This window comes from Pelmatolapia mariae, linkage group LG5, assembly GCF_036321145.2.
Source record: "Pelmatolapia mariae isolate MD_Pm_ZW linkage group LG5, Pm_UMD_F_2, whole genome shotgun sequence".
Lineage (NCBI taxonomy): Eukaryota > Metazoa > Chordata > Actinopteri > Cichliformes > Cichlidae > Pelmatolapia > Pelmatolapia mariae.
In genome coordinates this window covers 32,296,731-32,309,851 of record NC_086231.1, presented here as the reverse complement: position 1 = coordinate 32,309,851, position 13,121 = coordinate 32,296,731, and the positions used below count along the sequence as shown (strand labels likewise).

General features: G+C 39.2%; 1 protein-coding gene across 2 annotated transcripts in view; it reads right to left on the bottom strand.

The window, feature by feature from the left end:
* The window catches only part of cntn4 (contactin 4), a 189,733-nt gene that overhangs the window by 43,383 nt on the left and 133,229 nt on the right, over window positions 1–13,121 (bottom strand). The gene's annotated exons all lie outside the window — the stretch shown is intronic.

Below are 13,121 nucleotides of genomic sequence, written 5' to 3'. Positions count from 1 at the left end.
AGGTCTTTTTATGTGGAGTACATGTTCTCCTTGTATCTGCGCAGGTTTCATTTTTGGTGCTTCAGCTTCCTCCCACAGTCCAAAGACATGCATGTTAGGTTAACAATTTTAGATTGGCTGTAGATATAAAGTAAATAAAGTGTTTAAGTAAACAGAATAAATGAATGTATGGTTAAAATGTGACTTGTTGTCTAAAGCAAATATTTAATGAGACTAGAAAAAATCTATATAAAAGTGGGTACATTATTATTATTATTGTTACATAATTGCCACAATTTGAGGCTCATAGAATATGCAAAAAGTGACACGCTGCACGGTTAAATTCTTCTTTTATTATTTAAAAGAAATGTTTATTTGTAGAGTCACTGTGTTTGGGCTGCTGATGCAACCCAGTATCATAGAAAACATATAATAGACACACTTGTCCACCGTGTCCATTTTACTCTTTGTCTTTCTAAAGCGTGAAACGTACACACATGCAAAAGTTGCAGTAAACTGCAGTAACAGCAGAGGGGGATATTTTATTTCAGTGTTTAAAGAGACACAGTGACTCTACAAATGAAAATGTTTTTAAATAGTAAAAAGAAGAATTTAACCATGCAGTGTGTCACTGATGTTCATATTCTTTGCTGTGTATTCAGGTTGACTCATATATTATTTCCTTGAATCATAAATGACTTTTTTTTTGGATGATAGTCTTGGGCACATGTTAGCTAACACTCGTGCTGACTAGCTAACTTGGTTAGCGCCATGGGTTTTCGCTAATTTTGGCTAGTAAGCTAATTTTTTATAAGAAAAAACATCCTTCCTTCTTCCTTGGAGTTTAGTTAAATGCTGAACATGTAAATGACAACCATCTGCATAACTTTTGCTAAACTCGGCTGACTTTAAGCTGCACACAAGCTATACACTAGTCACAAAGGCTAAAAGCAACCGTATAGAGATGGTTGAGAGGATCAATTCAGGGATGAGCAAACAGCTGCTGGTTTTAAACAGCCTGTAAACTTGTTGATTTCTTATATAGCAGTTTTTTGAGCTAGGTTCAAGTGGGACGTCTTATTTATTTCTTTATTTATTTTTGGCACTTTTGTGTTGGCTTCATTTCTCGTCATACAGTTTGTCACTTGTGAACAAGAAATGCTTTTTGTGAGTTGTTGCATAATGAATATATTACACTAGTCTACTAACTAGACACTACTAATCTACTTTGGCCACACAGCCAAGCGCTGCTCCTGGGGGTGTGATACTATCACTAAAGTCCCATAGACAACATAGCTCAACAAGCCCCCTGTCCCTACTTACACTCACTGCACTATGGTTTTATTGGATAACTGTTTTAGATTTTGTGACCTAAAGACCATCACACTTTCAATCAAATTAATGTAAAGTGTCTAAACAATAATATTATATTATAAAAATGCCAACCTCATAGTGCACAACATATAGGAACATTTGCTTCTAACATAGCAACATGCCTATAATCCACACGTACTAAGAGCACAATGACCAATGCGCCAATCATGCTCATCTGGTTCAAATTCAGCACGTGATCACAGCATGTCCAACATGGTGCAGTCACCTCCTGCTTAGAGCCATAAATGTGTTAAACTAATGATTAACATTTATCTGCAGTGAAGTGACTTCCTGGACAGTGAGTAGAAAAGGTTTACAGACATCATGAAGAAAGACAAGGCAGAAGAAACATTCACTGATTCTTGAAATGTTGCAACTAACGGTTAGAAAACTATTATTAAGGCATATGTGTGGGCTTGATATTATAGTAGCCTCTTTATGTATTTTTTCATAATAAGAAAAAGATTATATTCACCATTAAAACAGCTGAATTAGTAAATGACTCTAATTACTGATTCAACATTTACCTGACACTGCCTCTAAAGGAAATGTAGGATTGTGCCCACTAAGGTTTAAAGCAACCAATGAGATTATTTCCACCTCCTGAGCAGCTCCAACTCTGAGACATGTTTGGATAAATAAAACATTTAATCTGCTATGCGGATGTGTGTGTGTGTGTGTGTGTGTGTGTGTGTGTGTGTGTGTGTGTGTGTGTGTGTGTGTGTGTGTGTTAGCCGGCACACACACACCTCTGAACAGTGTTGGGTGTTGTCTGCAGCTGCCAGGATCAGCACAGCACTAATCCTTGGATTGCTCCCATTCTCATGCAAGTGGGACCACACTCTTTTGCGTGACTTTTATAAGCTGCAGACAAGGTGGAGAGGTGTAGGCAAAGGCAAAATGAAAAGCACCAGTCAGCTGTCCGCTGCAGCCGTGTCAGGTAGTAAACCTTTCCTGAAGCCAGAGTAATGAAACGAGTCCTTCTGGGTGCATAAACTCTCAGCATTCAGGTCTCGCTCATGCCGCTAACCGCCACGGAGAGTCAGAACTCCACTTTACAAGCAGATGTTCCATTAGAGCCAAATGAGGAAATTACAGATCTAATGAGTAAAAATGTGAAGTGACATTTAAACATGATAAACAATGTTTTTAATAAGTATAACAGCATGCAGCGTGAGAAAGAGGAGACGGAAATAGAAGTAGAGGGCTGTCCGTTCACACAGATCATTTAATCAGCACTTTTATTAATACACCTGTTTTCCACATGGCGCTTATTAATTCCAAGTCTTCATAAACGTAAGCCCTGAGACATTTGATGAGTGTCTTATTAAAGTATCCTTGAAAAGATGGGGTGGAAAAAAACGCATTATGGAAAGATGTGTGATAAGCAAATTAATGCAAAGTTCACTTCTATGCCTCTTCTGCAGTTTTGGTGTTCTCCTGACACTGATTCTTTCTGGAGTGCGTCTGGCTGAACAGATGGGTCTATAAATGGAGATCACTCTGCGAGACATCTCTTCATTTACGTGACAGCCATGCTTATTTGCTGTGCCAATGTAGGAGGGATATATATATATAATACGCAGGACGGACAGAGTGGCAGCGGGTCATGACTACAGATAAAATCTGGCCAATCAAGCTACAGCAAGTGCTTCTCTTCCTGCAGACTAATGGACTAATCAACATCCAGGCCATACGGAAAGTCTTCGACGTCGTCTCACTTTTAACTCAGCGAGGCACTCTCAAACGTGTCGCGCTAGGCCCCTCACCTACAAGCTCAGACACTCACAGATGCCACTTAAAGCTCTCTAAACATACCTAGCAGATGATTTCAATTCTGCTCCGGGCATGAAATGAGTCACAGAACATCCTGCAATAGTAATTTCTCACTCTCACTGATTCATGTTTCACGCTTGCTCTTCGATGCGTGTGTCAATACTTTGGCAAAAGTAGAAAGAGGAATTAAAGAGCGTCTGAAGTGTACATCTGAGCTCGGTTTGCAACGTGTTATAAAAAAAGAAATGTGAGAGGAAGCAGCAGCTGACATTTGGGCCAATTTCCCAACAGCATTTGATTTCTCAAAGTAAATTGCCCTGACTTTGAAACCGCTGGTCCATTAGTGTGTCAAGCTGCTCGGATGTGGCCACTTTGAGATTTGATAAGTATTTCCTTTATGACAAGCGTGAGTGTAATTTGGACATGTTAAACACAAATTACTGTGCCATGAGACACACAACTCAAAGAATAATGGCTGTTTTTATTCGGGCTCTTCACCGAGCGTGGACAGAAGAGGTGTCTTTCAAGCCTGGTGATGCCCACGTCTCCCACATTTTGTTCTCATACAGTACGCATTTAAAAACAAGCAAACATTCTGTTTTGACAGCTTTCATCGTATTATTTGTCCCCAAATGTGTCGCGGATAAATACAACAAAATAAAACCAGTACTGGTACAAAAAAAAGAAGATTTATTCATAACACACGGGAAAAGACCCAGGGAAACCGAGTTAACGATAAAAATAATCAAAAAAATATAATAAAAACCAGTAAAAACCCCGAAAACCATAAATTTCACACCCGAGCCTCAACTCTCGATCAAACGACTTGCGGACCGGCCCGGGGGTTGGGGACCGCTCTTCTAAATGAAGAATATATGTATATAGTCTATATAATTTTAATGCAAATTTTTGTTGTGATTTTGAATCCCACCCTCAAAACATTGATTTTTTCACTGACTGTTGTTGTTACGTCATTTTGTTTTCGACAAATTACACATTTATACAATGTAAAGACAAATTTCTGACTTTTTTCCCACAATCGTGACGCTTAAATCTTTCAGATCAAACTAATTTTACTATTAGACAAAATTAACCAAAGTAAATACAATAAAATGAATGTGGTTAGGTTAACTGGTGATTCTAAATTGACTGTAGGTGTGCAGACTGGTGGCCTGCTCCCCCACAACTCGATTTCTGTTGAACTGGATATGCTGAAGAAAATGGATGGAGGCTTATGTCACATTTGGACAAAAACCTCTTGATAATTCCCAAAACTTTTAGGAAAAGTTGGAAGATTTTTGAAAGGTTTCAGTCCTGTAAAACTACTTAACAGTAACAGTCAAACATGGTGGTAGCGTGACAGTCTGGGCTTGCTCAGATGCTTCAGGTGTAATTTATAGAACCACGATCTCTACCCAAAAGCCTGAAGGAGAACGTCTGGAAATCAGTTTGTGTCCTGACGTTTAAAGGATTTTGCAGTGGCCTAGTCAAAGTCCAGATTTAAATCTGTTTGCAGTGTTCATTGATGATGCTTGAAAACCACGACAACTCTGTAAAAAAAAAAAGAAAAAGAAAGAAAGGCCACCAGAGTGATGTGAAACACTTCCTAGTTATTGCACTTCCTGCTGCCAAGGATGACACAACCAGTTATTATGTTTTAGGGGCAACCATTTTTTCCACATAGGACCAGTTAGGTTTAGATAACTAGTTACCCTTAATAAATGAAATCCAAAGATCAAAAACTAAATTTTTCATTTACTTGGGTTATTACTGTAATATTAAAAATTGTTCAGTCAGGAGGTACAGGTATATATATACACTTGTACCTCCTGCCATCAGTCAGGAGGTACAGGTATATATATACCTGTACCTCCTGACTGATGGCAGGAGGTACAAGTGTATATATACATATATATATATATATATATATTAGGAGTGCAACGATACTCGTATCGATATTGAACCGTTCGATACAGTGCTTTCAGTTCAGTACGCATGTGTCGAACAATACAAATTATACAAATATAATTTATTTTATCAACTTTTCTTCTGACGATGCTGTCTGTGTTGAGAGCTCAGTGGATCTGCGTTCGACTTATCCGCCTAGGCTGCACTGTCCAGCGCAGATCCACTGAGCGCAGCGCAAGCTAGCGAGACAGAAGCTTAGCTCATTGCAACATGGCAAATTGAACCTTCCCCACCCTCATTCAGATCTGGCCTTTGGAACTATTTTGGTCTTCATGTGAAGTATGACCCTGAAGGTAAGCGCATCATGGACAAAAGTAAAACAGTATGTCGGATGTGCTGCAGTGCTCAATTACATGGGTGGGAACTACTGCGTTAGCGCAGTTTGCTCGTTAACGTGTTGACGCCGTCCAGCCCCACGCACGTGGCGGTCCGCGGTAGCTCGTTAACGGAGATTTGCCGTGTTGTGGCGTTAACGTCATTTCAGATTAACGCTGACAGCTCTAGTGGGAACACAACGAATATGACTGCACATTTACTCCGACATCATCCTAGTGCAAAGACAAGTGGAAGCAGACAAAAACAACAAGCACGCATGCTACAAACTTTACCCGAGTCATTTAGACAGCCGTTAGCATGTGATTCTCCTTATGGGGACCTGATATGTTTAATATGCTGCTGAGAATATAGCCCAGAAGAAGCGTATAGTATAGCTTTTATTTTGGAAAGAGCCATTTCTCTGTAATAAACTCTCTTTTTCCAAAGATGAGTGATTTCTCGATCAGATAGATTTATTTTTTTATTACTTTGTTGTTTCAGCAACATTAAATTTAAAAACTGTACTTTTGAGTTAAAATATATATTTGTAATTTTAATAAATGACAAAAAGGCATGAACATTTTTTGTATCGAAAAAATATCGAACCGTGACACCAAAGTATCGAACCGAACCGAACCGTGAATTTTGCACCCCTAATACATATATATGTATATATATATATATATAGTCTTCTTCTTATTTATATAGTTATTTTATTTTTAACAGTGACTTTATGTAGGAGGGAGAGGGGAGGAGGGAGTGCTTCTTCGCAGCACTTTATGTCATTTTCAGCTTTGTTTCATCAATACCGAGTGTGTGTGAGCAGTAACTCAGTAATTCATATAATGTTTGTTAGTTTATGATAGACGATGTCTATCCTATGGATTCTTGCCAAAAGGTTGGCATTTCGGTATATTTTTGGTATTTGTTCTGTGTTGTGTACTTATTGTGACAAAATCCTGTTATCCATTGCTTTAGCCAAAATCACCCGCTGCACTCAAATTAATGACCATCTTTAAGTTCTACCTGACAATGCGAGTATATGAATACATGCTGTGTTTTGCCAAAAATAATCTTTCACCCATTCAAATAATTGAATTCAGGTGTTCCAATTGCTTCCAGGGCCACAGGTGTATAAAATCAAGTAGTCAGGCATTCAGACTGCTTCTAAAAACATTTGTGAAAGAATAAATCGCTGTCAGGACCTCAGTGAATTCCAGCATGGAACCGCGATAGGATGCCACCTGTGCAACAAGTCCGGCCTTGAAATTTCCTCACTACTAAATATTTAGTAGCCTTACATCACTAAGGACAACGCAAAGTGTCAGATGCAGTGTTGTAAAGGATGCTACCACTGGATTCTAGAGCAGTGGAGATGTTTTCTTTGGAGTGATGAATTTTTCCACTCAGGGGGTGACTCCTGTGTTTAAAGTGTGTAAACGTCTATGGGAAAATGGTGGTGTTCCTGCTTGCTCTTTGACCCCTGTAAACGCTTGTCAGATGAGATTATGGTCTGAATTGCTAGTCACGATCAACATTTATTAATTGCAACATGATGTTCACTTTGCAAATTATAGTCCTCATTAGAGTAAATAAGGACAATTAAGCAGGTTATGCTTTTGGGTGGGTATGCTGAGTGATAAGCGAGCTGCTTCTCTGTAAGTATGCAGTGCCCCTCAGTGTTTCTCAGATCTGTTCTCCACCCCTCGCTTGTCATGTCCAGATTCAAGAGACCAAGGTGACCACAGCAAAAACAGACAGCTTGAGGCTTCACAGAACGTGATCAACTCGTAGGTGAAATCATTGTGGCTACATCCATCGTTTATCAGCTCTAAGAAAATTTAGTTCCGACTTTTCCTAATCAACCTGGTTCCACAGACAAGGTAAGTAAGTAACTGTTAAGCTACAACCAGTATTGATGAAGACGCAGATACTGACACCAAGAGTACACTTACAGAATAAAGCAGTGTTGATTTAGGTGCCTTAAACCATTGAAGACAGAGGAGTTTCTAGCAAGATTAATGGTCTGTCTTAGCATTTCCTGTCTAAACCAATAAAGCTATTTTTGATCAATGGCTAAGTGCAAAACTAAGACAATTTCTTGGCAGCAACATGTTTTTTTCCCAACTAAATTCATCACGACCTAACCTTATCTATTTAATAATAATAATAATGATAATAAACTATGATAGAAAGAATAAAAGCTCAGTTCTATAAAAACACACTGACACAGATAAGGTCAAAGTCTAAAATATGACATTTTACACCATCTCCAACTTAGTCCGCAGTCGCATTCTTTATGTTTTCTCCTGCATGTCATGCGACTTAACACTTGAACAGTTTAAACCTACTAATGTGAGAAAAAGGGAGTTAACTTTTAGCAAAACTGTAAGCAGATGTTCCCTTGGAAACAAGCCTTCTGTCTTTGTTTAAAGATGTCACTCGAATGGTTGCTTGCTACTGTTAACCATTAATTAATAAATAAACGTTAGACATACCCACTATCAGGTCCCACTTGGTTTGTGAAATCACAAGCTCTGTTAGCTCTAAGGCGTCATCGATGAGAAACCTAGCCACAAACCCAAAGTCTGTTTTTCACAGAAAGGGAAAAAAATATAATTAAAAAAATGTTTGTTTGTCAGAATGAGGATTTTTATCCTTTAAGACAGGGGAGAGTAGGTATTATGTTTAGATCGTTAAACCTGGACTGGAGGACACTGACTGTCACATATAATCCAATATTAATGTTGATCACAATTTTGGCTTCCCACAATTGAATTAAGCTGATCAAATGATATTGAAAAATGTATGCTCCACCAGCAGAATACATGGCAAAAGCAAATTAAGCGCTCCCTAAATCAGCAACTGACCACATTTCTGGATGTGCCAATCACAGCTGTTCCTTGAACTGTGCAGCGTGTGGTTTCCAGGATTCGTTAAAAGCCAGATATACAACAAAATTCAAATATCTGTCACAGCAGAAGGCAAACAGCTTATTTCTTTGAAGCTGATCATAAACCACTGTTTAGAAATACTCTGGATTCAGCACAAGTGATGTTAATGAAGAAGAAGGCAAAGACAGCTGTGTGTCTGTACTGCAAAGCAACACAACTAACTTATTTAACCACCTGAAAAACCTGAAACGATGCAGTGGTTACTAGTGTGAAACTCAGACATCCATAAAAGCACAGCAGCACAGCAGTGCATCTATCTAACTCACAAAGTGCATTCCATTCGGCCAAAGACATCTGTCCACTAAACACAGTGAGTAATGAAGACTTCAAGAAAATTGTCAATTTATTGGACAAAAGTGGGTTCTGGGTTCTGCAAATGTCACAGGGGGAAAAGAGATGGATCTCACTTGCTTCGAGCTTTATTCACATCCATCACGCACGTACAATAAATGGAGTGAAAGAGCTTATATCTTGCTTTAAGAGATGCACTTCCAGCAGATAAATTCATATTTGTCTGCAAAGATGTTGCATTTAAGCAGAATTTAGCATAAAGGCATTAAATGTTGATTTAATTTTGTGTTCAAATTTGACAATTTTTCATTCAGATTTTTTATAAAAGAGCTGCAGTGAATTAGATAAATAAAAAGGGCCGACTTTGTTTTGCTTCAAAGATGTGTATATTAATAGGTATATGGATGTAAAAGCAGGGTTATTATTTACATTTTGTCACTAAAATCAATGAATAATTATTGTAAATAATTGTGATGTTATTGATTAAAATAAATGAGAATCATTTTGGCCATAATTGTGCCGCCCTGCTGTCGCCAATTTGCTTTTTCCTTTTTAGAGGTTGGGAGCATCAGTCCTAATCGTCTCCCTGACTTTCCGTTAACTCACCAGTTCTGTTAACTTGCTTTGTCAGGTAAACGTGACCGAGCTGGTGTTTTTTGAACAGTTATTTAAAAATAATTGTTGGCATTTTTTTAGTCTATGTGGATGACTTCAGAAATCAAAAACAATTTGAATTCAAGTAGCAATTCTCAAAGATAAGCTAAGCTATGCTAAGCTACACTAAGCAAAGCTAATCTAATCTAAGATATACATTATTTTATTCATTCCTATGTTGCAGGAGCCAAACCATACAAAATAACTTGGCTAACTATAATAAATAAAATTCACAAAGTAAAGCTGTCAATAAATAAAATTAAACTACTGTATAGATATTATTTGTTTTAATATAATAAAATCTAAATGATTTAAATTTGTTTTCATAATTTAATCTATTTAAAATCCCCAAATCAATGTCAATAAATCAGTATTTAACAGTTATTTTAGTTTGGTTTCAATATTCAGGCTTTCTAATCAACAAACCAATACATATTTTTATACATATTGTATATTATCTGTGTTCTGCACATACAGACACAACAGGAGCCCAGCTGGCATTTTGACTTGGCAGCAGTTTGCCGGGTGCATTTTGTTCATGGAGTGCCATCTCCCCTCACTGATTATAATACACACAAAGGACTGAATACTGCTTCCCCAGGAATCCAGCCACCAGCAGGTTCTGTATTGTTTCCCCCTGTCTGGGTATCTTTTGTGAGGGGAAAAACATATATTACAATAAAGGGAAATCTAATTTTAGCATAAAGCATTTGCATAACATTGCCTCATCTTAGACCTTTTTAAGGCATGTAACCTTTTGGACTGTGCTCAGTAAAAAAAGGAAGCTGAAATACTGACTGTCCATCAGTGTGTTACAGAAAGGTGGAAGGGGGCTATAATGATTGTTAAAGAGTAAAAAATGCATATTGATTTTACATGCATGTGAAGTCCAGCATTATCTGTTCTTTTTTTGCAACAAAGCAAAGACGCAGAAACGACAGCCTCGTACCTGCCACACCCAAAGATCTTTAATGCCTCCCTCGGGATTTAAACATCTCCTCAAACATTTGCATGGCTTCTAAAGCCGATAGAGATAAATACTCAAGGTCTTTAAAAGATGGCGCTTAATGCAAGAGGGAGCAGCGTCGGGACGTCAGCACATCTTGCGACGCCTCGTGAGAGGACACTTGACTGAGCGCATCTGCTGCGAGTGGCCTAACAAACTTGATTTCTTCCTGCTGGTGACATATTGAAATGGCGTGTTTTGCAGGCTGCTCTCCGCGCCTGACACGGCCCACTTACACACTCATCAGCAAGACCTGCTCCACTCTGCGCTCTCAGCTGCTTTGTTCCAGCTGATGTCATCTAAACCTCGTCCCTGCAGGGTTGTCTGGGGTAGATAAGACATTCCCTCCCTCTCCACTGGTCTCCCACAAAAAAAAAACACACACAAAAAAAACCCAGGGCTGCTGCTATGAAGATGGATTGCCCAGCTGGTGACACTAGTTCTCTTTCCGCTGAAGCCACTGTGGAGCGCTAACGCAATTAAAGCAATTAATCTTCAACAAAAGGGGTTCACGGCTACCTCTCATGATTTTGCATGTTTCTGTATAGGTGCGTAACATAACAGGGGGGGTAAAAGGAAGCAGCATAGCAGTCGTGCTTATCGCACAACTGATGTGTGATATCAGGATGCGGCTTTCATCAAAGTCGCATCATTTTCACAACAAGCAGCACGATAAGAATAAATACTGTAGTCGACCTACAGGCAGAGAGGCTATTAGCGAGCAGCCGCTTAAAAAGGCAACTTCTCCGATGATTGCCACAGCAGATGCTTAACATTTTATATTGTGCACCCTGTAACGCAGAAGTGTGTGGTTACGTGTGCGCGTGTGTAGCGGTCACAGATGAGAGTCTGGTGTGTGTTTTCATGCTCCACAAACAGCTACTCTACTTCCTAGTTGTCTTTACAGTCTGCTATCGTGGCAAAAAAAATTTAAATCTAAAAAGATTCCTTTTAATGTAATACAGCTGGGACTGTCTCAATTTTAATTTCAAATCTGTGCTTCTTTTCCGTTTCATTCTGGAACAGCGGCACAGGTGGTCTCAGCCAAATATCATTTATTTAGTGCGAGTAAAAGCATTAAAACACATTAGCGAGCATCAAACAGACTTTCAAACTACCAGAACAAAGACAGCGTTAAAGAAATCTACTAAATGTCCATTAGTCTAATACTCGCTGCTGCACTGAAGAACTAAAGTAAATCTATCTTTCTGCTGCAGCTTCGCCCACAACAAACTTCTAATTTCAAATATTCAGGAGTAGTTGTGTGATTATATTTGAATGATTCAAATCTCGAGTCATTTGTTATTTATCTCAGCATTTGGTCACCAAGTGAGCTAAAGTCGGCAGTAAGTGAGAAGAGTGAAGGGCAAATGCGTGCAGTGATGGAATTTCAGGGAAACAAAGAATTGCAAAGCGTCTATTTAACTTTGAGCTCTGCCGCTTTATTCGTCGCTTCATTCGCAGCAACGTCGATTCATGTCAAACAATCCAAAGTATGATTTCCAAACAACAGGATCAAAGTGTGCTGTGAGGTTGAAGTTTGTTATGGAAGTGGCACAGGGCAAGTGAAGGGCACCAGCAGCGAAACCACTATGCAAATTCCCCGCCACTTTGTTTGACAAGCAACAACACTGCTTTGTATATATGCAAAGCCTGGCAAGACACTCTGCACACAGCCCTGCTGTCAGAGCCGGGTCATGCTAGAATGGTGACACCCAATGGGCGACCCCTGTCTCCGAGCGAGGTTACTGGGCCAGACTTCACGCTGGACTCAGACAGACGCGCACAAGACCGACAGAGTTACCATGTGTGGCATGCGTGACATTTCAGGGGTCAAACGTGGCTGGACGCTGAGATCGCTCCTCATTGCTCAGAAACCCGACAGAACTCGAATGATTTGATTTCTGGAGCCGTTCTCGTCCCGCTGAGGTGAAAAGTACTTGATTAGCACATTGAAATTTACTCAGCAGCCGGTCTGTTCGGCCGCCACTAAAAAGCTGGAGATAAAACACGGTAAACCCCATTAACCATTACTCAGCTCAGCTTCAAGCTGTTTTTATTCTTAGCCACATCTAAGGAGTGCATCAAAATCTCTCCATGGAAGTACGACGACAAAATAAGCCTCAGAGATTGAAGCGTTGTGGTGCACACTGACACTGTTCTTTTGAATTCCTAAAAAAACAAATAAATCAGTTTCTTTTGTGATTTCAGGCCTAGACAGACATACAAAACATGCGCTAATTTAAAACTACGTTACAGTATGCAAGCCAAACGGTATACTCATTCATACTCATGACAGTTCTGATAAAGCACAGTATAGTGGTCACTTTAAGGTTGCCTGCATCTTTAGTCGGTCAGTGCTGTGATTGATTTGTCAACATATCTTTGATGTTTTACATATATAAATGCAAGCACGAGAACTAGGTCATCAGTGATGATCTTACCTTTATCCCTAACTCTAACCCTTTGCTACCAGAATAAGTAATTTTCGTTTTTCTTTTAAGGTGTTCTCCAAAGTCTTGGCAGTCATCAGTGATGGTGGCCAAACAGTTTACAAGTGCACATACAGGAAGTGACTATCAGTGACGAGACAATCAGAAATCATGGAATATCAATAGATTTCTGTGGCTAATCACAAAGATGGGAAAAACACCTGTTATTGACACATAGTGGGCAGGCACTTGTTAAAGTAATCTTACTGTTGAGTTAATTAGATTTAGAGTTCTGTCTGAATCAGGTGATGCTGCGTGTTTACCTTACAAATATATAAATATAAAGTGCCCGAGGTGACTGTTGTGATTAGG